General features: G+C 50.1%; 1 protein-coding gene across 4 annotated transcripts in view; it reads right to left on the bottom strand.

The window, feature by feature from the left end:
* Window positions 1-27,866, bottom strand: part of efna3b (ephrin-A3b) — a 36,026-nt gene that overhangs the window by 5,423 nt on the left and 2,737 nt on the right. The gene's annotated exons all lie outside the window — the stretch shown is intronic.

Genomic DNA, 27,866 nt, shown 5'->3' with positions numbered 1-27,866 from the left:
ACAGATTCTTCACCCCAAAAGCCCGTCTTTTCTCCCCATTACAGGCACGAACCCGTGTCTGTGTGACAGAGACAGGTTGCAGTTGTAAATCATGCACACTGCAATGAGCACGCTCAAACACACACACGCGCGAGCGCATACACATGTGAGGGCGGTGATACGTGATGGCCACAAGGGGGCAGCAGCGTGCTGTCCTCGGTCTGAAGGCGCCTCTCTGCCGGTTCTAGGTCAAGTCTTCAGGGAGATGATTATTCAATTATTAAGTGAAGATCGAAACACGTCTCCCGCTCTAATCACTCCCTACTTCGCTGTTGAAAGCCTTGAATGTGTCTTTTTCCGTCTTTCCCTTTTGTTCAGAGTAACATAAATGGGGCAGTAATTGCTCAAAATCTCTCCTCTCCTCTCCTCTCCTCTCCTCTCCTCTCCTCTCCTCTCCTCTCCTCTCCTCTCCTCTCCTCTCCTCTCCTCTCCTCTCCTCTCCTCTTCTCTCCTCTCCTCTCCTCTCCTCTCCTCTCCTCTCCTCATTCACTAGCCTGCAGAAGAAATGTATTTCTTGAGGTTGATAAAACTGCTGGTTGTTAAAAAAAAAAAGTTAAAATAATGCTTTGAGGGAGCTAAATGTATACTATCCTTTAAAGACAGGGAGGGAGAATATATTCCAAAGAAAGAAGCCAACCTGGGGTCATTCCCTTTTTTCCAGCTGGCTTCAGTCTTTCCTCTGTGTGTTTTGTACATGATTGTAATTGTGTTTGTGTGAACTGACAAAAAGAGAAACTAAAACCAGCCTGCAACAACATTTGGTTTTGGCAACTGCGTATAATCACTCCCATCCCTCTCTCCATCCCTCTCTCCATCCCTCTCTCCATCCCTCTCTCCATCCCTCCCTCTCTCTCCAGCTCTTATTCCACTTATTATTAGCATGATAGTAATTGCTTGAAATCAATACCCAACTGTGATGTCTGAGAGAACTTTTCTCCAGAAACGGATCAGAAAACCTTTAGAGCATTAGCAGCATGTGGTCGTGTTCGGAACCCAGAAATAGTCTGGATACAATCAGAAAAGCTCACCAGGTACGAACAGAACTTGTTTAGACCAGAAGAAGCTGCAGTTTTCCAGAACTCAAGTCTTTTTGATCAGAGACTCAGCGATGTTGTTGATCGCCTCCTTCCCGATTTCTCTCCTTTTGTTCATTTCCACTCCCGGTGCAAAGACACGGGACGTTTCGTCAGTGTGGCACCACTCTGGAGAACTCGGGGCGGGGGCTTCTGGGGGCGGGATGGAGTGATGGAAGGACAGAGGGAAAGATTTATGGGATGAGACGAAGGGCAGTCGGGGTTAAAAGCTGCGGAGCCTGGACACCGGGGAGCGGGGCGTGTTGGAGGGAGGGAATAAGAGCTAAGAGCAAGATCAGAGCGGGCTGGGATCAATGTCACGACTGTACAATCACATCAGAGCGCGCGGGTGAGAGAAGACAGAGTGTGGTGTCGGTGTAAAACAGTATGAGGCAACACACTGCCAGCGTTGCCCTGCAAACGCCTCTTAGCTACAACAGTCACGCAGCAGCCAGAACTGACTTCAGATGGGCCTAAAGGTGGGAGTGGGCGCTGGAACCCAAGGAATTCCCACCAGGGTCAGGCTAAACGCACACCAGGATCATGCAACTTCTCCGTGTGGGTAGCAAATGAAACACATGTTCCGAAATTACTGTACAAAATTAACTAATTAAATGCACTTCTGGTTATATCTCCCTGGCAACGGGAGGCAGGATGAGGAGGAGCAGCGAGACGATCAAAAAAACATGCTCACACTCACGCTGCAGCACTTTAAGGGTCCTGATATTGTTCAGGAATCTGGTTGGAAATGCTGCCCAACATACTGGTGGTGCTGGTAATAATCAATGGAACATGTGCAGAAGAGAGGGCACGTAAGCGTCTTATGGCCATTAAAGGTGCTTGTGTGTGTGTGTGTGTGTGTGTGTGGAAGGGGGGGGGGACATGCCCCGACAAACTGAGGTCAAAGAAATGAAAGGAATGGGCACAAGGTTGGTTTGGGTTGAAATTTGTCCAGGACTCTTACAAATGATTGGCAATCAGCGCTTAAAAGCCGCTCCGACTCCTGAGGTCAGAATTCTAAATCCCGTCGCCGTGCTGAACGGGGATGCTAACATTGTTGTGGGATGACTCCAATCAGCCGGCAGAGCAGCAGGGATAATTGAACGGCTCCCTGCTGAATGGAGACTGGGAGAGATCCGGACCATCAATGAGGCCTCATCAACCACAGACTGGACCCACTCGTACTGTCCCCTCCTCTCGCCTCTGTCTCACGACCTCCGTTTCTTCTCCGATCTGTCTCCACTTTATTTTTGGGCCGTTGCCTATGAAACAGCGCGCAGGAGTGTGTGTGTGTGTGTGTGTGTGTGTGTGTGTGTGTGTTCAGGCAAAATGCACCGAAAATGTAAAAATAATCACGAAAATAAAAATAAAATCCAATCCAAAGACCAACACGTAGAAAAGGACTTTTAGAGTTCTAATAAATATAAAAGGGGTCAAAATTTGCAGTTAAATAATTATAATTGAATATTGGAAATAGGCAAATTAATTTGATGAAGAAAAAACCTACGATGATTCAGTCAAACTGACCTTAAAACTGTATTTTAACATTATATTCACTCTTCTGTGGTGTTGGTGAAAGCTCAGATTATTCTGTTTTCATTTCTTTCAGTCAAGGACAGAATAGAAAATGACAATATACTTTAAAAAAAAGAAATAAATGTAACCTTGATTAGTATTTACTGTGATGCCGTTAACGTAGGTTAGCGCCACGGGAAAAAATCCCTAAAAATCCTCTTCTGGTGCACTTTTTAAAGCAAAACTTCCAGAAATGCCCCCGCTGGGAGCGCGTTGAGGGCAGCATTGGTTACACAACGGAGGCGTCTCGGACCTGGTGTGGTACCGGTGGAGGGAGGGAGCGGTCCATTGATGGCCGCTGCTTCAGGACGCGCCTCGACAGACCTCCTTCAGGTTGCACCCTGACGACTCCTCACCATCAGGTCCAATCTCCTCCGGGCGTCAGCATTGTTTATTTATATATTTATATTTGGATAAGTGCTCTTATTGAGCGTCTGCACCGCCGTAACACTTTGTTTTGCTTTCTATGAATGCTTCTACGAGCGGCTGCATCGTTGATCTCGCACCGCCGCCAACTCCCGTGCGTGCCTGCTGCTGTTGTGCCCTAATAGCGGTTGAGTAGGTTCTAAATCCCCCCCAGTGAAATCAATAACTGTCTAGTCTGGGTCCGATAGACTGGAATGTGCCGCCGCTCTCACGGCCATCATGGCCCTCCACGCCGAGGGTAGAGCCCAGCAGAGCACCGGGTCGCCACCGGTGACTGATCAGAGCGTCGCGGCTAACGTGCCCTCGCTCGCTGCCCTAAGACCGTCCAACAGCGTGGGGAAGGTCCGGGAAGATCTCCGTATTTCCCTCCCTATTCTGGGCCCTTTTCTGGTCTCGTCCGACTTCTTTTGGACTCCGACCTCCATCCATCATCCCCTGTCCCGTCTCAACGCCCGCGGATATTGACCGTGCGGTGCGAGAGTGTTCCGCGCGTCCAAACCTTAATGGCAGCCATTATTAGCCCCTTGAACAGAGCCGTCTCGCTTTAACACAGGCCCACAGTCAGCGAACACACTCCCGGCTGATTACACGTGTGACGGACACGCTCTGTGGCACACACACACACACACACACACACACACACACACACACACACACACACACACACACACACACACACACACACACACACGGGCTTCTTGCAATCAATCATACATGCTGGTATTTGGTTGTTGTCCAAACACACGTGACACGGATGGATGGGTGCGAGGGGAACAACTAGCCGGACAAGTCCATGAGACAACAGATGGGGGAGGCCGGGGCGAAACACACGTGTGGAGGAAAGAAAAGAAATGAAAGCGGGACGAGGCAGAATAAGGGCGAAGGCGAGAGAGGAAGATAGACGGGTCACGTCCATTAAGAGAAATGTTGTTTAACCAACGAATAACACAGAACCTGTGGTCTTAGCCTTAATTTGCGTGTTCATCGATTGAGTTTTCAAATTGAATTTATCTTCATTTTGAAGACCAAAGCCTATTTTACACTCCAACGACTTTCCCCCGCTCAGCCTCTTCAAGCTCCCAGCGTCACCGCGGCGTACCTGCCGATACCGCCCGTCTCTCCCTCTCTTATTCCATCACTCTGCTCTCATCAATCCTTCTGAGCTTCTGCTCCCCTCACATCTCCTTTCGCATCTGTTCCGAAAGCCCTTACACGAGCAATAGTGATCCCCATCAGACGCCGAGGCAGGCGGACACGTGCAGAGGAGAGCCAGAGCATGTTCCCTAAGCTCTCCCGTGATTGATAGTGATCCCGTCTGATGGCTGCGCGTACACTCAGCACTCAGCGAGACATTAGCCTCCGACCCAGCTATTGATCCTCCCGTTTGCCGTCCTGGACACCCAACGCTGGCCATGACCCCCGGACCTCAAAACAAACAAACAGTGGTGCACCCTCGCAAGCATGTACCGTCCTAGCTTGATATTTTGGCGGCGTCCTATGAGACCGGATCATCTGGCTGCATAACAATAACTCTGCCCGCCCGGCTCGACGACTTCCTGGCTGGGCCGCGCGGCACCTGTGTTGCGCTGGCTGACGTGTTGCGCTCGGGCTTGAAAAGCAGGACGTGCCCGGGTGAAACACTCCTCCCAACAGCAACAAACACCACGAATGTCGCACAAGACCTACGGCCCCTTTGGAGCCGAACGTCGCCTCGTCAGACAGAAAGGCTGCTCATCGCCAGCACCTGCCCACGACAACGCAAAAACACCTCCGAGGATCGAGGGAAGCTAATCAAGGCTCCGTTTTCATCTCGCCGTGCTATTTCAGACGCTACGTGGGTGCAACCTGGCCATCATCATGAGGATAATTTGCAGCTGTAATTTGCAGCCATTATCTGACCCATCTTAGATCCTGGGGACTGGTTGAATCTGTCGAGGAAGTGTTAGCCTCCGCGAGTCCGAGGCACTGAAAGAAAAGCAGGAATGAGAGGAGTGCCAACTGTGCTCCAGCCTAATGGGCCTCTGAGACAAAACCACAGCTGGCTTTCAACATTAGTCTCCATAGCGACAGAAGAAGCCCCAGCTATGGAGTTATTGTGGCAAAAAAAGAGAGGGGGGCTACAGGGACTCACGGCTTTGTGAAAAAACATCTATTCCCACTTTATCCACCATTTTCCCTCTATCTTGCTAATGGCTAATTAAGTACCAATTATAATATTACAAATCATGTTCCATTAATGTGAAAAATTCAATTTTGTGCCTTTTTTGGAGGAAAAGGGGCAGAGATTTGTGTTTGGAAGCAGAAGAGGAGGAAGGCAATGGTGCGGAGGTTACAAGCACAGTCGGAGCCATCGACCAGGTAGCTGCGCGGAGGTGTGCGACTTTGGGAGTAAAATAGACGCGAACCCTCGCCGTCTTTAAATGTGGCTGGGTATTCCCATCAGGGGAGGATGACGCTGAGTTCATGGCACCTCAAATATTATAGATGTTCCATTAATGCAGTGTGACGTGTAGAATTAATTAAATGTATTCACACAATCTCAGCCACAGAGGCCTGAAATTAAGGCTCGCAGATTGAGTCACGACGCTAATCTAAGCGATAAATGCTCAATTACCCAAGTAGGGAAAATTATTTGGCACTGTGAAATCACTGAAGTAAGACAATGAAGGAGAGCACTAAAAAAAACAGGCTGACTTCATCTCAAGTTTCCTACGTTTTGGTCATTTAGCGAAGTTGGAGGTAAACAACAAACGCAGATGTTTCAAGATTCTTGTTTAAAACCCTCCAGTGTACCGACTAAAGCAACAAAACAGAGGTTTTTAGAAGATGAATGAGCCTAAAGGGCCATCAATGCTACATTTTAGCGGCGTGCACAATGGGCTAGCAACGCGACGAGCGGTGATTCGAGTGGTCCGCAGACGCCAAACACACACGCAGATCTGTTCTGCTGGATTCAATTAGAGGCACTAGAGAAATGACCAGAAGCTGTGTCCACCGCGGTGTGTTTCATTACCTTCACCTTAAATTACCTGTCAGAAATGTGCAACTCTGCAAAGCCCGAAGATGGTAAAATATCGAGGAAATTGATCGGGGTGGCGGCGAAAATCATTTTAGTGCTGCGGCATTCTTCCTAGAGGCCGAAGGTCGGCTCTGGTGAGGAGACCAAGCTGTGGCCTCGCACAACAAAGTTGGGAGTCCTGTTGATTTTACAAGCGTGTGTGTGTGTGTGTGTGTGTGTGAGGGTGTCAGTATTTCATGATGTGGCTGACTCTCTCCAGTGAACATGAGCAGACTCTGTCAGACCCGACAGCCTATCAGTGGAACATCCCTCTCCTCTTCCTGCCCCCGCTGCCTCCACTGTCTCTCCTTGCTTATCACGGTCGCCCCATCCGTCGCTCGTTCAATTTTTCATTTCAGCTTCAATTTTTCCTGATGTCGTCTCAACTCTCCTCCGACAACATCTCCCCCTCTGTCTCTGTCTCCCCTCTCCCGGCCTGTCAGTCTGTTGTGCCCTTTCTCCCCCCCCCCCACCTCCTCTTCCCTCTCTGGTGAAATCAATATGCCTCGCCATGTGGTGTCGACCCGTCGATCATCACATGGGCCTTACCAACGCGCCTCCGTGTAAACCCACCGCACAGCTGCTCGTACGGAAGGTTTGAGGAGATTGTGCAAACCTATAGTGAGGACGATTTTAGAAAGAAAAAAATAAGCATCCAATTTGGTCCAGTCCAGGACCAGAAACTCAGAGAAAAGGTTTCGAGACCAAACCTTTTTTTTTTAGCGTTTAACAATGAAAACACAATTCAATAGCTAATTAAAAAAAACAAAGAGGCTAAATAGACCCGTTTTATGTCTTTTTGACTTAAAAATGTGAAGCTTTTATAGTTGTACCATCGGCCTGCAAAGGAAAAAGCAGACCATAATTTAAAATGCACAGAAGTCACCGTTTCGCACACAGAACCCGGAGAAATGAAAGAAACCAGCTTTAGCGAAGCGTTCTATGTGCTCGACAACGGCTACGTGCGCCGCGTGCTCGCTGTGAATTACAGCTTTAATTTAAGCGGGAATCCTGAGGAACCCATTTTGTTTTTATTATCCGGTGACGTGCGCGGCGCCGCTTATTGCGGCACACCCAGCGAAATAAATCCAGGAAAGGCTTTGGCGGAGAATATTGCGGCAGAACGTCGCCGATCTCTCGGCAGAACTTCGCGGGGGGAACCTCTGACGAGTTCCCGCGCGTACCTTCCGGCGAGCGAAAACGCGCGTCTGTTTATTCCAAAACAAACGACTGCTGCAGCATTAAAGGCGTCCCTTTCCCCTTCGCCTGGAGGCATTTCTCAGCAGCCAACAGGAAATGAAAACAGTTATCGGGCGAATCACCACGGCGCTTTTATAAATGAGATTGGAAAGCGGCGAAGTTAGCATCGGCTCATATAAAGATCCTGCGGGTTACGATTCCCGGACGTGCACCAGCGACTCGGGGAGAGGCGGGGGCCGTTAACATCCGATGTTCCCTGCAGCGAGAAGGTTTATGGATCCGTAGGTGTCTTTCAGAAACGTCTCGCTCTTATTGGCATCGGCTGTTTATTCAAAGGGGACAAAGTGGTGGGACGTGCCGAGCCCTCATAAAGTCAGCCCACGTCCCAGCGCAACATCCTGGCCATATAAGCAGCGCCCGCCCTGCTCTACTTTGCTGCTGCAATATGAAATATGCATCGACCATAAAGAGCATATGGACCATCCATCTCAATATCCGCTTCCCCGGACCTTGAAAAAAATAAAAGAATTAGAAAAAAAAATAGATCATTAAACCGAACACACAGGCACGCGAAGTCGCCGCGCAAACGTGCGCTCCCCGCCTCGTGCATAAGGCTTTACAGCATTCTGCTGACGGTGCGTGCGCGGGAGCGGGGGTGGGGAGGGGTGGAGGAGGGTGGTGGTGGTGGTGGTGGTGGTGGTGGTGGTGGTGGGGGGGGGTTACAGTTGTGTACATGTGCTCACTGCAAGTGTCACATCTTCATCGAAATGCATTAGGAGCAGCTGTTATGGCCACATGTTCCCGCTCCCCTCCATCACGGATGGATGGATGGATGGATGGATGGATGGATGGATGGATGGATGGATGGATGGATGGATGGATGGATGGATGGATGGATGGATGGATGGATGGACGGATGGATGGATGGATGGATGGATGGATGGATGGGGGGATAGATAGATAGATAGATAGATAGATAGATAGATAGATAGATAGATAGATAGATAGATAGATAGATAGATAGATAGATAGATAGATAGATAGATAGATAGATAGATAGATCGATCATGAGAGGGTTAACACATGCAGGCAGGACAGGTACAAGGCGACCTTTACCTCCCTCTGATGTCTGTGCCACTACATCAGCATCAATCTACTAAGCGCTCCCGTCCCTAATCCACACCGGGGTCCAAAAAAAAAGAAAACCACGGACATTACGGAGACACCGCGACCGAGCGGCGGCAAAAACCTCCGCGCTCTCGATCGTCTTAATTCCACAGTCACCTTGTTTTCTCCTTCAGAAACGTGGGCGGACGCTGGGCAAATCTCAATCTGCGTCAGCGAGCTCGGCCCGCAGAAGCAATAATTCCCCTTTTTCATGCATGAAGTTCCTGTCGGTAGTTTTCTTCATGGCCACTTCCTGGATAATTTAGGAGCACGCTGTTATTATGGATGTATGGCTTTCCCATCAGCGCGGTTTAATGCGACCGCGTACGCGTCTGTTGCCGGGGGGAGGAAATGCCACAAGGGTCAGAGTTATACAGTGTGGGGTGTTTTGTCCATTAGCTATTATGCGTGTATATAAAGAAATACTGAAATAAACCTTTTATTTGGGCATGAGTCTTCAGCAGCGGGAGAAGATCCCCACCCCGGACCCCAGGATGCCAGGACCATGCCTCCCGATGCAGAAAGTTCTCTCTTTCATTTTTAATCGCATTTCTGCAACTTTGTGCGGCCTTTGTGAACCCAGGCGAGCAGGACTTTTCCTCCCGGGGACGGGTTTGTGCAGAGTTTATCGCCCCCCTCCTCGGGGACCCAGCGCACCGTTCCTTTGCTCCAGAATCCCTCTGCTGGGCTGGATTCAGCCCAAAAGTGTCTGTCGTTGCCACACTGCAGCCTTCAGGCTTCAGGTTTTTTTTTTTGAAAACAACTCTCTCTCTTTTGAGTCCAGATGTGCCACCTGCTCACCTCCGCAGCTGCAGCGCTCACCGATCGGGGCCCACTCTCTGCCTTTTTAATGCCTTTTGATGGAGCCAATTTGGGGGATATGAAAGGACGCTGTCGCGTCTCGGGGAGCCGCCGTGGTTGTCTTTCTGAATGGCTCCGAGCGCGTGTGCAGCTGGCCCCGGCGCCAACGCTCAGGTTCTCATGCGGCTGATATCGCCAAAAAAAAAAAAAGGATCCACAGTGTTTACTTCCTGATGTGTTGGCTCCCTCCGGCAAGGACTTTCTCATTCTCTCACCGTTTGTAACTTCCCTTTAATCGCCTTTTTTTGTTGTCTTCTTGCCTGACATCACCCGCTCCTCTCATCTGCTACACCTCTGCGCCCGCGCTCTTTCTCTCCGCCTCGCCGCCATCCTGCTCGCCGTGGTGTAAAGTTGTAATCCTTATCTCCCTCTCCCCCGCCGATCACTCTCCCCTCTATCTAAGTAATTATCTCTCTGCCTTGTCCTCTCGTCCCACCCCGCCACCCATCCAATCGGCCTCTATGTAAAATATCTCCATCTGCTTTGACTTTCATACTTTCTCATTCCCTGCCCCCCCCTTATCGCTCCGGCCTCACCCCTTCATCTCTCTCCCCCTTTTTCCCAAATCCTTCTATCTTTCCTGCTCTCATCAGCTGCGTCCTTCTGCCGGCCTTCCTGCCGCCATCTTCCCGACCCTCCTCCTGCTCACGGGCCGATTGAAATTTAAGCCCGGGCTTTATTGTCGCTCTGCGCGGCTCCCGATTTGCTGAGCGAACGCTCCGTGCAGAGACCATCGCGGCGTTTGGGGTTCCGAGGGGAAGATAAAGTCCTGTCGGGAGCCCCGACCACGGACTCTCTTCTCAACGTTAGTTTTCGGCAAGTTTGGAAGGTGTGAAATAAATCCAGCATCACCTGTCTTTTTTGTGAACTCTCTTTATTTGCATTCAGATCACCATGGTGACCACTGGCTCAACCAATCTTCTGTTCAAATAACCATTTACTCGGCAGAGAGATATTTAAGGTCTCGACCTGAGAGTTACTGCAGCTTTTTGTTCGTTTTTTCCTTATTGTCAATTGGATATTCGGCTGGCATGAGGAAAACAGCGCAATTAATTAACACAGGACCATAAAAGTGGTGATTGAAGTGATCCGCAGCTCAATCAGCATCGTCCTTATTCTCTAATTTTGTCCGTATCACCCGGGTGTGTGAAGCCGCTGCAGAACCTGGCACATTTTGCAGCTGTAGCGGGGACAACATTAGCTGTTAACAAAGACGATAAGCAGATGGTGTGTGCATTTATACAGCGGATGAGAGTCTGTCCGTGGTTTGAAATGATAAGAGAGACGGACTGGAACTGGCCACATTCACACCTGCTGCTGCTGTAGGTTATCACATCTTACTCCGCACAGTTTGTGCATGTGTGTGTGTGGGTGTGTGTGTGTGAGGGTGTAAGGCTGTCTCGCACGGGAACGCTGCTAAAAACATGTACAAGAGCTTTGTTCTTTCTCTTTAATCAAAGTGCTTCCTGACAGCTCGGCTCGCCAGACACAACCAAAGTCAGCCAACGGTGGTCTCGGCTGAGAAAGGAATGGACAGAGGCGGGGGTGTGTGTGTGTGTGGGGGAGGGGGGGGGGGCGTGGGTGAGAGGCCACAAGGTCTTTTCAGTCTCTGGTGCAATGTGATGAAACCGGCAGGCAGCCAATCAGACATGACGATGAGCCAACTGGGGAATAACCTGCAGGTCAGCTAACAGACACACAAACACACACCCACACACACACACACACAAATTACAGTCCCCTTGTTCGTATTGTCTGTTGAGGTCAGAGCAGACCTTTCCTGATATCAAGTGTTGCATACAGAAGGTAATTGGATTTGTTGTAATTGGCTGTGGTCGGCTGCTTTGTTTAGCAAACGCTGGCTTTGCAGAAAATAAAAAAAACAACCCACAAATTGTGTGTCTGTGTTTGTCACCACCGTTGCTGATCCCTTTGTGTGCTGATTGCAGGAGGCGACCCCGCGCTAGAGTCAGCACGCTCAGGAAAAAAGACGCGGGTGGAGAAGATGGATGGAGGAAGAGAGCAAAGAAAAAGGGACAGAGCGAGGGGCCAGAGGGGTCGCAGAGAATGGGTGGGGTGGCTGTGCGTTTCCTAGAGAAGGGTGTGTACAGCATAGGTGTGTGTGGGAGAAAGGGGGAGACACAATGGACGGAGCGGCAGGAGCACGTTAACAACACCGTTCAAACAAAACCACGCACCGGTTGCCAGTTCACCGCCCACTGTGGCATTAGCCTGTGAAATCTGCACACACAGAGCGGTCCGAGGCATCGTCTCGTAAAGGACAGGAAGCCGGGTCTCCCACACAGGCGGCGCCGCGGCGGCACACTGGCTCCCACAACTTCAGACCCGGAGATCTGACGACCCCGTCAGATTCTGCCACAAAGACCGTCCGGATTTGCCAGGATACTGAAACTGGAGCCTCGCCATAAACGCGCCAACATAAAACATGCAGGTCGGTACCAGCTGTACACACACCCGACGCAGGCGAGAGGATCATGCAGGTCTCGGACCCTCCTGCCAAGCATGAATGTGCACCGTCAGCCTTCACGCTCTCTTTATTACCCCCTTGTTTCCCAAGCCTCTCTCTTAAACTGTTTACTTTCTTCTCCAGTAACCCCCCCCCACACACACACACACAATCACTGCCCTGTAAGAGAATGCAGTGATGTCACTTCTCGACTGTGCAAATGCGGCTCTATAGTGCGATTTATACATCTCGCTGCTCATATAGAGGACTGCATGTAGTGTGTGTGTGTGTGTGTGTGTGTGTGTGTGTGTGTGTGTGTGTGTGTGTGTGATTTCTGCATGCAGTCATGTTCTTATACAAGCATAGAATGAACCAGGCCAGCTAGAGGGACAGCGGCGCATCACTGCACGTGTTCCAGATTTCTCGTGTGTGTCGGCGGTCCGATCGGCTCTGAAAGGTTTTTTTAAAACATGTTGGGATGGACAGACGGGACAATGACAGGGCGATAAAGAGAGATTTATTTTTATCTCCTCACACTGCAGCGTCTCCAAATTCAGACTATTCTCAAGGCAGGAAGTATCAATAACTGTATCTTGAACTTTGAAGCATGTACTTCCTGTCACTGCCAGTGAAATGCATTGTGGGATACCCTCTGATGCATGCTTAATAAAAAGGGGCACCAGGAGCCTACTTGGCCGATTACATCCGTAGAATTGGAACAGTTATTGGGGGCATCTGACTATATTTCACAAGTACGCTAGAACGCAAGTGCACGAGAAAAGTTCGCTCAAAGTAAAGACGCACACTGAGTAATTAGAAAGACAAACAGTGGGGTTGTTCTCCTCTTATATACAACAGTCTTCTTCGTCTGAACCTCCAGCTACAGAAGCTCCGATGCTGGAGAAAGAGTTAAACGTTCCATCTCTGTGGTTCCGAAAAGTTTAAGAAAGAACAAAGAGTAAAATGTTCCCTGCTCCCTTCTTTGTACCGCCGTGGACTTAAGGTTTAATGTCCTCGTTCCAATAATCCTCACAGAGTTTATGCAAAGCCAATCTAAACACGCCGTCTCGGAGCCGTTTAAGCCCACGTCGGTTTGCCCAAGCAGCGCTTTAACGGAAAAAAAACAAAAAAAACAATTATTGACTGCTCATTCACGCCGACTGATTACCATCGCCATTGAATTGGACGCCTCTGGAGTTCTGGGCGCTCTCTGTAATTGAAGGGGAGTTAATGAGGCTGACGTGTGCGGCGTGAAGAATACTGAGATGGAATCAGAAGAGAGCGGCTGATGGGGAAAATCAAGTGCAAACACGCTGAATCCATGGAGCACAAACCCGGCGTCGAGAAGGGCCCAGATTTGAACATGCGAGGTGGGCGGGGTCCAGACGGGACGCGGTGATGGCCCGAGACGATCGGTGAGCCTGTCTGGGGCGTCGCGATCAACAAACGGAAGTAGTAGAAGAAGAAGAAGACGAGGAAGGGCTTGTCTGTGGGGCAGTCTCGCCATGTTCCGCGCGTCACGTCTCAGAATACCGACTCGCTCTCATTAGCCGCCACCGCGATGCAGAAGTGTGTTTAATTTTCGCCCGTCTCACTTTTATTCATTTTATGATGCAAGTAATGCAGCACATCGCTCTATTCTCCGTATTTGAGGACGTTGATTGGGGCCATTATTCGGGAGTCTTTGAAATGAATGGGGATCGGGCTCGGCGCCGTTCTGTGACGGCGGTGACAGTCATTAGCAGCAGATATTAATAGACAGGCCATTAGCTTAGGCGGGAGCTTTGTGTCAGACTGGGTTACAGCGACTACACACCAACTTTCCCTCCCCCTGCCCCCCCCTCCACACCTCCTCCTTTGTTCTCATCACTCCGACTTACGCGCCCTCATTTCCCACCTTGTTTCATTCACGCGGCTGTTTTCCCTCCACACACACCTGCGCTCACACACTCTCGTGCAGACCGGCGGCCCTCTCGTACCTCCAGGCCCAGACCTCGCCCCTGCAGCGTTGTCCCTCTAATCCTGTTTTCCATCACCCCCCCCCATCCCTCACTCCTGCGCCTGCGCCCCCCCTCACCAGAGATCCCCAAGCACACCTCCCGCATATATAATCCCTCCGGCCGACACTCATGATTTAATAACACGCTCGCGCCCGTCCAACACATCATTTCCTCTCTCTCATTCACTTTAAATATGAGCGCCTGATGGAAATATATTTGAAAGGACGCTTTTGTGTGAGAAAGGTCTCCAACCGCAGCGAGGGAAAAGCATTTTTTTCCTCCGTCATCAGGAGCGATGACGAAGACGGCGCCTCTCCAACCTGGCGAATTTGGTCCTCAGAAAAGATGCTCAAAGGACCCTGGAACTCGTCTTCTGTCCTCTTCTCGCAGTTTCCGTTTTGGTCCATTTTCAAAGAGAATCTTATATAAATGGAGACAGCAAGTGTGTCCCAGCCTTCTACAATTACAGGGAAGCTGAAGTCCTGATCCTCTACTACCTACTTTTTGGGGGTTCTTTTTGCTTGTACTAAAGTTCTTCTGCACAAGGTGCACAGGACCAAGTACTTTTCTCCTCTTGGTCTGTCCTGGAGAAGGTTCTGGGCTGTTCCAGAGTCACATGACCACCATTCAAGGTCTTTAGGTACCAACCTAGAGTCCTCGCAGTCCGGACACCACTCCACCTAAATGTAACGCGAATTCCCCAAGAGGAGCATCAATGCCTGGTGCACGTCGGCAACGTGCTGATGGCGGGCTTAACAAGCAGAACTTGTGCAGAACTTTTTAAACTCATTTAAAGTCAAGCACATTTGTTCGTTTCCGTGAGGTGGCAAGCTTTCCCGTTTCTACCGCTTCATTACTAAAGATGCTTTCAAGCGCGGATCACATTCCACGCGCACGTTCCCAGACAAAAGTGACACAAAATCAGATATTTCTGGCGGCAGCAATCAAATGAATGAAATTCTGGGGGGACTGAATTATCCGAAGACGTGACTGACTCTCGTCTGCGAACTCCTCCGACGTCGCCGCGCTGCGTTCCACGTTAAAAACAAAATGGCCCGTCTCGAAGTGTTAAATCACCGGGAAAATTATGCCTTTGACAGACTTCATCACCCCCCCCAACGGCCGCTTTCCTCTATTTGTTCACTAACGACCTCTCTGCCCGTTCCTCCGACTTTAACAGCTTTCCCAATTTCTTCCCAATCGCTGGATCTGTCCTCTTTCCGCCCTTCCATTGTGGCGCTGTGACCCCCCGAGAGAGAGATGAGACGGACAGTTTAAGTCGAGGAAGGAAAGAGCGTGTGTGTGTATGTGTGTGTTGGGGGGGTTGCAGAGGCTGAGGTTTCGATCACACAGAAATGAGACTGCCCCCCCCAGTGAACGGGCCTTCGACCCCCGATTCCTTCAAATGATCCCAAAATCGTGGAGACAGATGGGACGATGAGACACATTAAAATGCCTTTTTCTCTGTGGTTTCTCCGTCTGCCCCTGACTCCAGGCTTTCCGCGGTCACACACACACTCCCACACACACTCAGCATCACATAACGGAATCACCATTTAAACACAGACAAACACACACGGCCGCCACCCACCGTGGATGTGGTCGGAAGTCTGACCACAATCTGTTCCTGCTTGTTATTTGGCTGGCGCTGACCAAATTTGAATGACCTTTGGGGTTGAAGCTTTTTTTTCATTCTCAGCTCTTTGGGTTTTATGGAAGGAGACGCCCGATGACATTCGTGCTAACCTTGGAAATGCTATCACATTAGCGTGTTGGACCGCTAACGCTGATAATGTTATTGACCAGCTGTGGCAGCAACCTGCCGCCTCTGTGATTAATTTCCAAAAGTATTTCTACTGGTTATTATAATGCTTCAGTGTTGTTATAGCAAAGACATGTGCCAGACGCGTATATCTGTCACATAATTGAAAGAATTTTGAATCCTATTGCGGCGCTGTTGAAGGCAGAAAAACAGCCAAAGCTAGACAAGAGAGAGAGTGTGGGAAACTTTATGTTCCTATGGAGATTATGAGGTAAAGTCCCAGTTATTCTCATTTTTCACTTTAGAAAAGAGACAGGGTTTGATTAAAGCAGCTTTCACAGAAAGGAACCCTGAAAGCAAACAGTGTTACAGTAATAAATGAGTCTCTGCTCTGCTTTTGTAAGACTTTTGCTGGATATTAACAAGCTAGCTGTCTGCAGATGTGCCTTTCCTTCTGCCGCTGCACTGGGACTCCAATAAAACACTTGTCTGACATTTAGAATGCTGCAGGTATTCTGCAGCTCACTGTGGGTTTTCTATCAAATGGTTCAATTTGTGACATTAATATCAGCAGATGTTGTTTCTTTATAGGGGCTAAATAATTAAAATGTCAGTTACGAGCTGGCGCCAAACTCTCAAAAGTGGTCGTAAAAAAACCAATTCTGCTTCTTTGCAAAAAAAAAAGAAAGATGAACAGGATGCACATACAAAGCAGAAGAGAGATGGAATAATTGGAGCTAAGCACTGTAAACATCATCACCGGTTATGATCCAAATGGTTTTGCACAGTCACCATCACCTGCGTGGCAGCGAGAACCATCAGCTACACTTCTCCCCTTAATAGGCCTCATCTGTACGTTCTGTTTATTCAGCCTGCAGCCAAATTTGCTTCTGCATGCTGAATGTTTAAACCGTGATCCCGCACCGCCATATTTAATATCACGCAGCATTAATGCGCCATCATGGCCCCACGCAGCCATACGGCGACGACACACAATTGCTAACGAACGTACACAAGCTATCAGGCGCCGGTGGTGCTAAACGGCGACGGGCAATATCGCAGGCAGGCGACCTGATGAAGTGTGCAATAGCAATATTAGCTGAGCCCTTTTCCAGTTTACCAGACACTTAACGTCTGAACAAAGTGGCAGCATTGCTTCACCACGAGGATAATCACTTCCTTATACGCCGCAACGCACGGGCACCCGTGTTCTTCCCGTCACTGGACCGTAAAACGAAACCCTGCCTGCGAGAAACGCGTGTGCTGCGCACGTGTGAGGGCAGGGGAGAGCTTAAAATGTTGCGGAGAACAAGAGAGGAAGTAATACGATGAGCGGAGTGCGTTTGTCTGGGGAGAGAGGGATGATGGATGTCGGGGAGCAGCAGGTGAAGCCCAATGTCTTCCTACAGAATTGGCCATAAAGCAGCCTCCTCTCCGACAACACAATGGCAGCAAATAACTCGCGGTGCCTCTAAACACACACGCCAGAGGTGAAAGCAACATCAGCGGCTGCCGTTGATGCTCAGGCCGTAGCGTTTTAAAGCCTCCTTTAGAACCGGGGCTGACAGAAATATAAAGATGAACGCACACACACACACACACACACGTCTCTTAGACAAACAGACTAGGAAGTGCGCGGGTGAGAGGAGGTGAAGTAAGACAAACGAGCAGAGGTTGAAGGCGATGAACAAATATAAGGAGGAAGTGGAGAAAACAAACCAAAAGTGCTCCAGTGGAAGGAGGGTCACCGATGGGACAGTCCCTTCAGGCTGTGTGTGTGTGTGTGTGTGTGTGTGTGTGTGTGTGTGTGTGTTGAGTGTGTGAAAAACAGAGGGAGAAAGCAGGGGCGCATCAATCTCGGCGAATCCGATCGTTACTTTTTTCATAACAATAAAACCGCGGGTGAGGAATGTTACAAGCGGCATCCGTCACGGCGCCGTGACGCGGCGGCCCTTTCTCTCCTGACGGCCACGGTCAGCCCTCTCTGACTCCTCGCTCCTCGCCGTTGTTGTGTCCGCCGCCGTGTTTGTGCGCGTCCGTCTGCACGTGAGACCCCCCGTCGCTACACAATGCCCGTGGAATTTCACGCTATAATCGGTTGGGGACCGGAACGCACGGCCGACCACGACAGGCCGACACAGGCAGGAACCCTCAAAGCTTTGGCCTCTTCTGCCAACTGCTAATTACACGATCAGATATGGTTCAATACTCGCCTGCATGCAAAATGTATGTCAGGATGCCCCCCCCCCAGTGGAAACTTTCCATGGAGGTACAATCGTACAATAAAGGGTCGTAAACACAACCACCAGTGTTGACCTGAGGGCCAAATTAGGATTAGCCGGTACGGCGCTAACAGCGGCCTGGAAAATGCTAGCATTGACATGGAAATGAGATTGGTCCGCCACGAATGTGTTCAAAAACAGTTGCTTAAAAAGTAAATAAGAGTGCGTACATGCACATACGCGGAGAGGGAGATATGCATATGAATGGAATCTGAGGGATCCGCCCCAGAGTTTGGTTGTGTCTATCAAAGAGTCGAGGCCCAGCCTGACACACTTAGCATTAGAATACATCAATGGCGCAGCAATGGAGGCACGCAGGCTTTCATAGTCCGACAACCCACCTTCACCCTCTGTCTTCCCCCTCTTCACCCTTTATTTTGGTCCGCGCTCGCCCTCCACCCCCACTGTCAGCCCTCTCCCATTATCTCCTGCCCCTCTCCCACCCCCCCCCCCCCCCCCCATCTCCGTCTTAAGACTCGGCTCCCCCTTCCTCTTCAGGAGGAAGCCTTTTTAACCGTGACAAGAACTCAGAGGTGCATGGACCGTGACCACATAGCCATACAGCACCAAACCGTGTGTGTGTGTGTGCGTGTGTGTGTGTGTGTGTGTGTGTGTGTGTGTGTGTGTGTGTGTGTGTGTGACATACAATAATCACAGTTAGGCCACTGCTCGGTGTTTGAACAGGCTTTGGCCATCAACGTTCCCCCCAACATGACAAACTGACAAACTCCAGTTAAGGGCATCAAACCTGGGCCGTCAAATACGTGTAAGTGTGTGTAAGCGCATGGCTCTGTGTGTGTGTGTGTGTGTGTGTGTGCCTTTCCTTGTCGATACGCACAGGCAGCTTTCAGACAGAACGGGAGGGAGAGTCGAGACAACAAACAAGTCGGCTCTTTACGTCTAATTGCAAGCGACAAAGCTGGAACCTCGAGTCAGTCAGTCACCTGATGATGCATGATAAGCTCTCAGCTCTCTGCCAATACTCAGTGACAAACATTGTGTGTGTGTGTGTGTGTGTGTGTGTGTGTGTGTGTGTGTGTGTGTGTGTGTGAGAGAGAGAAACTGACAGACTATGGAAACAGGAGGAGCAGAAATCAAGCAGGCCCTGATCAAGGACGGATTTGCGTTGACAAAGCTAGACGCTCATCTACCGCCTGTCTTCCTCATCTTCCTCTGTCGGCTGCACATTTTGTTTCTCCACCCTTCAGTCCGAGCTGTGATCCCCCCCCCCCCCCCCCCCCCCCCCCCCCCCCACACACACACTTTCTTCCGTTAGCCATTTAACACTTTGGATCACGCTGAGGTTAGCTTGACACTGTCACTTTTTCACCGGGCAAAGTTTCTCTCGCTGAATTCTAACTCAAACCGTCCACGCTTGAGGTCATATCAGTCGGCTGTTGCACATTTAAATTCGTGCTCGACCACGTCTCATGGCAACCCAGCGCGCACCAGCCCTGATTGGTGTTCCTGCTCTCTGCGTCAGTCCAGAACTATACAGAAAGACCCAAAATGTGGGAAAAATAGCCCCAATCATCATCATGGGTGCATGGGTGCACGCTACTGGAGTGAGCTTCCACTCTTTCCCATTCACTCTTAGCATTGAGTTAGCATTGACTCCCCGCTGAATAGCCGTGTGAAGGCGCGGGGCGATGTTAACCGGGTGGCACTATCGCTAGCTGCCCTGCTTCTTGGCGGAATGGCCAAGGCGGCATTGATATGGTAATGCCAGGGACGTTCTGGGGCCAAAGCTTGGGACCGTGGGTGCTCTGTGATCCTCCAAAGCCTGAAAAAAAAGGACAGATCTCCAGGGCATTGTGATTCCCCCAGTCAAGGTCCTGAGTGATCAGGATAAGCTCGACCATGCCGCTTTAGTGCTGTCACTCAGGCGCTATTGTGGTCATGTGAACAGCCATTTTCATCACAATTGACCTCGGTTTTGGCAAACCTGTTCGGCAGGGCCCTCCTTTCTCTATTCTCCTCCTCCCTCCCCTCCTTCACCCTCATCCTCCATCAATGATTCTCTTTTTTTTACCCCCCTTTCGGGGGGTTTCTCGTTGCGTGCTCCTTTTCTCTCTCCGGCGACAATAGATCCCGACAGATACGACTCACGCGGAGCTCGGCTATCACCTCTGCATCCCCGCGGTGTCACCGAGCCTTTGATTATCTGTACTGATGCTGTAGAAAATTGTGACGTGCGACGCGGCGTGCACGCCGGCGTTCACCGCTCGCCTCAAGGTGGAGAGACGCCGCGCGCAACCCTTCACGGCACGCCGAGTGGGCAGGCGGGTGTCATCATTCCGATCCATTAAATTACGGTCTCACCGACGCGGGAGCGCGGCGCCGATGGTGCGAGTTGGGTCGCGTTCCGTGGCGGGCGTGCGCGGCGGCGCTTTATTTGATCAGAGCTGGAAGAAGAAAATAACAATGTACTCCCATGAGAAATCTGTGGGAGGTAATGACAGACATTGTCCCCGTGAAACGAGTTTTTTCGCGAGCGCATGTGCGTCTGCGTGCGAAATGGGGAGGTGTGGGGGTGGATGTGTGTGTGTGTGTGGGGGGGTGTATATATGTGTGTGTGGGGGGGGCGTCTAGAAAAGCAGAGGAGGCAGCAAAAGACGAGTATGCAAATGTATGGGCGTAATGCATGCGGGTAATGAGTGTGGGTGGTAGGCTCGGCGGCTGCGGGGCGTTCACATGCACCCCCCCTCGCTTTCTTTCCACCTTACACACTCACACACATTTGATACAGCCATAAATATGCACATATTAGGATGGGAGGAGAGTTTGCCCAGCTGCAAAGAACTCGGCTCCATCACCACAACACATCCTATTTCACAACATCTCCTCTCACGCGAGGGGGTCGCTGCACACACACACACACACAAACACACACACACACACACACACACACACACACACACACACACACAATCTCTCCCCCTCTTTGGGGAAGTGACACAGAATTCTTCTAAACTGCAGTACATTCATTACAAATCAACTGTGTGTGACGCCAGGCTTTCGTTTAATCCGTGAAAGTTGAGGGTGGAAGTCTGCAGCTAGCTAACGCTCATTCCCGTGCAGACCTACAACAGGCGGCCTCTTCCAGCTCCGGTGGGCGTTGAACCTGGGGCCGGCCGCCATCGCTCAGCTCTTCCTGCTGGGCTCTTCCTCCCAACGTACCGCTGACTCGTGGACGTTTCGGACGCATCCCAAACAGGCCGCGCGCGCTTTGATCAGCAGACGAGGTGGAGCGAGTCGATGGGAGCTGCAGTAGCTGCAAATCAGCGGCAGCATTATGGTAAATATGGATTTTTTTTCCTGGTCTTTTGTGAATAAAGCGTCTGGATTTGTCAGGTATAATTCAAGAGAGGCTGGTCATCCATCAGCGAGTTCTCAATAGCACGCAGAGCGGCCGGCACGGGCACGATTCCGAACCGAACAGAACCGGAATTGATGACCGACGTTGGCAGCTGAAGGAGACGTTTGTGCTTTTTGACCTATTTCCCCTCCCATCCAAATCACTGCGATGTGTTTCTGAGACAGGAAAACCGGGCCGCTCTCATGTTTCCGGCGCACATCTCGCCATGTTAAAGTGTCTTAATCACAATTAGACGCAACACAACCGTCTGGTACCGACACAGAGCAGGTTAAATGACCAAAAAACGGCAATATTTGCTGACACCAGATCTCTCTGAATGACGTGTGAGGTTGACATTTCGTGAACGTTCACGTGACACACCTGCGTCTCCATCTATAATAAAGTCGCATCACAAATCTGTGGCTGTTTGCTTTCCAAGTGGCTCAGTTTAAATAAATACAGGATCAGGCTACAGCACTTCATAACCTGAGGGCAAAACTCAATAATCAATGATCAACAGCCCAGATAACACACGCACACACACACACACACACACACACACACGCACACACACACACTGAGAGCTTGCTGTCTGAGCTGACAGCTCGATACAGAAGAGGACAATGAGGAAGAGGACGGGGCAGCGGGAGTGGTGGAGAGGAAGGGATGCTCAGCGAGGAGGAGGACGAGGGCTGAAGCATCCAGGAGAGCAGCGCGGCGCCCCGAGGTTGCCATCGATCTGACGGAAACAGACAGAGCGAAGACGGCGGTGCCGCTGACCACACAGTCGCGCGGTCACGTGACCACCGGGATGATCAGGGGTGGCGAGCGGTCGTCAGGGATCGCAGCAAACTCCAGCTCTCCTCCACACATTGTGTGTTATGAAGACTGTTATGAACATTATAGCCTCTAATCTTCAACACCCGCTGTTTACGCACAATAGAAAGCGCAGAGTAACATGTTTTCCCAGTGTGGCGTTCCTCACTAACGCGTATTAGGGAAGCTATAAGGCATTTACATGCGATATTCAGACTTCGCTTCAACTTCAGCAGCACTTCTGCTGCTGTTATTTCCGCGTCCCTCTGATTCCAGCGTCACTATTCCTCCACCTCCAGCGGAGCCCTTTAGCACCCCCACCTTCAGAGAACGACAGCCATCTGCAGCCGTTCTGAATGCACGAGCCGCTCTGTGGTTTACTGGGTTCCTCTGACACCCCCACCCCCCCCTCCCCTCCCCCTCCACACTCACTTTTACAGACTGTTGAGCCTCCCTGGCCTGGCTGGGACTGATTAAAGCCGTCTGCCGAAACAAGGTCATAATTCACTTAGCCATTTCCCCAATTTCTGCATAATTACCCTTCTGCCTCACTAACACCCCCACAGGCACGGGCGCGCGCGTTGACACCAGCGTTCCTGGCGCAGACGCGCTTCCTCTCTGATTTGTGTCATTACAGAGAAGAGAGCAGTTAAAAGGTTTCCGACTTGGCCTCTTAGTGACAGCCTAAATGGATAAAACCTCAATTAAAGACTTCCTGGCACTCGTGATGGATGGAACAGGCGTAATTTCATGTCCTCCACAGTTTGTATAAGACGATCTTTTTCTTCGCCACCCCCCCCCTCCTTGACTTCAGGATCCAAACGTCCTCAAAATCCCCCTCAAAAAGGTAACCGACGGCGACGGCGACGATGCAGCGTTCAGAGAAAGATCAGATCAAAACGGCGCCGTGCGGGAAAAGTACAGTAAATTATGATGAAGTGTTCAAACTATATATAATCAGAGCTCAACCACGAGCACGCTTCCATCACGCCGCCGCCTCTGTCTTGATTCCCCGCGCGCTGATTAGAAAAATAACACAAGAATCCGCGTGTTTTGATGTGAGGCCACGTTGCGTTCTCCGGTTGATTCCTAATTGCCGTGTCAGTCGTGTTTATTAAGGCTCGGCCAATTTTCTGTGCTGTGATCAGGCTCAGCATATGGCCGCGGACCGCCACAGCACCGCTACCATTAACCACATCACAGATACACCATGTGAGCATCTGGTGTGTGTGTGTGTGTGTGTGTGTCTGAGGGTTGGCAATAGTACCCACACACACAAACAGGCACGTACACACGCGTTCACTTCCCAAACCCCCGTGAGAGAGGCGTCACACACCCGCACTCGCCCACATAAATGCTGCAAAACAGCTTGTAAGCATCAGCGGCCTTGTTGTTAGCACCTGATTACAGCCGCAGCTCAGGCGCCAGCTCACAGAACGGCGCTGATATCAACAGGTAGGCCGGGCCTGCGTGCGTTGATGCAGTCCGGCGCCGCGGGGACCGTCCTCTGAGGACAGTTTGTTCAGCTTTAACACACAGCCACTTAAGATCGGCCTCCAACGTCTACGGTTGACGAGGGCGGACGCTAATTTGACACCATAAAAGCAGCCGATTCACTTTTCTTTGTAGACTTTGTTCACTTTCATTCCGGATTGTGGCCCAAATGTCTCAAAACTGAAGGCTAGACGGGCGCTGAAGAGGGCCAGCTGAGGCCGAATCGATCACACCGACACGCCAACGTCCCCCACGTGTCCCACAACAACCATCAGCTGAGGTCCAGGCTCCTCTCGCCACACGGCCCGGCTCGCCTCAGAACCCCTCAGAACCCCTCAGAACCCCTCAGAACCCCTAAAAACCCCTCAGAACTCCTCCTCAGACAGCAGATGTCCAGTATTTACCGGGTTGTCTTCAACTTCTCTGTCTCTATGTAAATATCTGTGCATCCCCCATTTTTTTATTGTGTGTTTATTTTTATTATTTTTCACTAATATGCCTGTATTATTTTATACAATTTACATTTGTCTAAATAGTATTTATAATTTTTTTAAATACACATCTTATTTTCCTGCTGCCAGGTCATCAGAGGAAAGGAGAGCTGGTTTTCCAGGATAAAATAAAGCCCAAATATAAAGAAAATACATTATTGTGCAATTGTTTTTCTCATTTCTAATTTGATCGTTGTATTACCTCTATTTTTAAGCCAGGGTCAGAACGATCGGGGATATGATGTCTCATAAATCATGTAAAAGAAAAAGGGAAATATTTTTGAGAAAATATAGAGCTAATAGAGAATTACTCAGCAGATTTGGAGTAAAGCGACAAAGAGAAACGAGACTCACAACTTTGCTTTTAACACTTCTTAGCTAAACATCTTTAGAGCAGAATAAAGGATAAAAGTGGACAAAACTTGGTCCAAAATTATTTGGATTTACACTCCAGCCAAACAGCACTTCAGACCTGTCGGAGTAAAAACCAGAACAGATAAAACTGATATAAATTGGTCACGGCTGTAATCCCAGAGATAAAGTCCTGTTATCAGCATTTTAAACACTGAAAAATCACCCTGTCTCCACCAGGCTTAGCTGAGCTCCAGCTGCTCAAAGGCTCCCCAGCAGGTGGCACATTATAGGATAAGCATGCACAGACACTTGCACAGATGTGGATATAATAAATAGGCCTATAGAGCAGCAAAGCTGAAACCCTGATCATAAAAGATAGGCTGGATTTTATAGTCCATATTTACTGTGACCGATCTGATCCACCTTTTTTTTTTCCTGGCATCAGATGGCACAAATTATTACCTGCCACCGAGTGCTGCTAAGCTATATTTCAAATAATGCATCAATCTACTCCATTCTGTGTACATCTGCACAGCATAAATATACGGAATTGAGTTTTTCCCTTGTGCGCAGATGCTGTTTTAGTGGGAATCATTTGTGTTGCGTCAGTCCCAAACAGTTTTGCCCATTAGTAGGTTGGCGTCAACATGAAAAATTCAGAGCGAGATTTAGATTCTCTTGTCCGTCCAACAGGATTTTCACCCACTCGTGCTATTGCATCTCCGGGTTTCATCATTTCTGCCCATTCTGGCGCAGTCCTCAGCTCCTGAATCTATTTACCACAGTCACCTCCCCCTCCCCGGAGGCTGACGACCAAAAATACCAGAAATTCCCAGCCAATGAGGAATCACCAGCAGCGACGTGCTGCACGAAACCTACAATAACGGCTTTGGCTGCTAATTCGGTTGCTGGAAATGTTGAATAAAGGACAACTAAAACAGCCTGGTGCAATCAAGGGCTGCGAAGCATCTTTGGAGTCGACCCAACTGGACTCAGTGATCAACCCAGTCAGCTCTCACACCTGCAGGACTGTTTGGTTTTAGGCGGAGCGCAGCTCTAAAATCAGAGCATCACAGCGACCCGAGGTCAAATCTAGATGGGACAGGCTCCGGCGCCGACCATCGATGGCCCCATTTCACAGCAAGACTTCCGATCAGTCGATCAAGCCAGCAAAACAGCGTTTGAGGAAAACGAAAGAGGCAATCGGGAAAAACACCAGGCACTCCGGATTCCCGGGCTGTTGTTTCCTGTGGATCAGCAATCTGAAAGGCTAAACACAGCCAGGGAAAAATGGGAAGGAAAAAATGCACATTAAAATACATAGTTCCCAGAATACCAGCCCCCCAAGAGTGCTTTCCTGTTAGAACAGGAGAGGGTGGAAGAGAAAGGAGGGAAGTGGGAGCACACTCCAGAAATCCAGCTCGTCCTGGCTAAGGAAAATAAAGATGGAAGCATAAATAGATGAATTATTCTCCCTCCCGTCCCTCTCGCTTCCTTCTGGTAGTTCTTTCTCATTACTAGGCTCACCTGGCAGCCAACATCTGTCCAATCAGAAATACTTATTTACCCCCCCCCCCCCCCACACACACACACACACACACACACACACACACAGACAAACCTCTCCATCTAATTATGCAATCTGTCCCTCATCCATCACGCAGGTGTTACCGATTGCTTTTCAATTAATGCGTCTCCACGCAGGACACCTTCTCACACCCACGCGTGTCCACACCAATCCGACCCCCACCCCCACCCCCACCCTCCGTCACTAATGAACTGTGCACACATAACTGGCACGATAACCGCTGGGCGAGCGGATGATGGACGAGCCGCGCACGTACAGGAGCGGCCTTGCGCCTCGTGATAGTGAGTGAGCGATGCTCGCCATTGTGGTGGCGTCCACAAATGTAAATGTTGTCCTGAGTGGTGCTGGCGGACAGATGGGTTGGTGTTGCTGCCGGGGGGGGGTTGGTTGGTCTCCTCAGTCCTCTGGTCTGCGTCTGCACACTCACACGGGACGAGGAATCGTCGTGGTGGCTCGGCGACCGTTATTATCATTACTGTGACATCCCGCCCTGTTTTATTAGCATTCAACAGGAAGTGCACCTGCGCGGCCCGATGGCGCCGCTCCGCCGGCCCGGAGGTTTTCCTCTCCCCTCGTCTCTCTCCTCTCCCAAATTCTTGCATTATTTCTCTCCCGCCCTGCGTGACATGTCTGTGCACACTCTGGTGGAGCTGGATGAATATAAAACAACTTCCACCTCGGCGTCGATAAACACACACACACACACGCATACACACACACACACACGCACATTTACGAGAGGCAAATTCTGCTTGCTATTGCTTTCTCTACTCCAGTTGCATACAGTGAGGTGACAGTGTCATTGAAATCTCTCTCTCTCTCTCACTCACACACACACACACACACACACACACACACACACACACACACACACACACACACACACACCATCACACAAAGCTTGTGTTAAAAAATGATTCTGTATGTTTGTTTTTGAGCTAATTACTTCCAACTGATAAATGAACAAATATCAGCAGATATCTATTATGCAAACCAGTTAACTGCAGCATTATTAGATTACATGCACGGGCGTGCACGCGCACGCACGCGCCCCTGCTCACAGCAGTAGATAATTGCCAGGTGGTGGAAGATAATGTGTGATTTAGCAGGCTGATGGATCTGTTTGGTGTTCCGGTCACCCACCAATGAGCAGAGACGCCCGTAATGGCGCCAACGCGCACGCGCCACTGTTCTCGCAGGGGCGACAAGAAACGGACAATGTTGTCGCGTCTCGATCAGGGATATCGGTGACATGTGACTGACAGAGAGTGGCAGCAGCCTTTGTTCAAGTTTAGGTTTAATAAGTAATAAAAAGACAGAGCGGAGAGAGGGTGTGTGCGTGTGGGTGTGGGTGTGTGTGTGTGCTCGGAACATGCTCATATAACCTCTGATGTGTTAGTAGCGTGCACGCATGTGTGGGGGCGAAAGAGTTAACACCCGTGGTGAGCTGATGAGTGGCTGTGGGGGGGTCAGAAGCTGGTTGAGAAACTGCAGAGTCCCGGGGCGTTACAATGTGTTTACCAGTCAAACTGACAGCTATACTAGAGCTTATTATTGGCCTTCTAAACCTCCACGCTGCACTGCGAGCTACTGGGACTCCGGAGAGGCCGGTTGCCATCGGCTACAGAAGCAGCAGCCAGCGCTGCAACTGCTGGCTGCTGCTTCTACCTGCTAATATTTGCATAAAAGCAGGGGGAAAGCATGATCTGTTATTGTTTGCATTCTCCTTTTCCAGTAAGAAGGATGAGCGCAAGAAAGTCGTCCTCACAAAGATAAACTGCCAGCGCGCGTGCATGCGTGCGTGCGTGTGTGTGAGGTGTGTGTGCGTGTGTGTATGGGTGTGTGGTGTGCTGCA

Source organism: Takifugu rubripes, chromosome 7 (assembly GCF_901000725.2).
Source record: "Takifugu rubripes chromosome 7, fTakRub1.2, whole genome shotgun sequence".
Lineage (NCBI taxonomy): Eukaryota > Metazoa > Chordata > Actinopteri > Tetraodontiformes > Tetraodontidae > Takifugu > Takifugu rubripes.
This window is presented reverse-complemented; position numbering and strand designations above follow the sequence as displayed.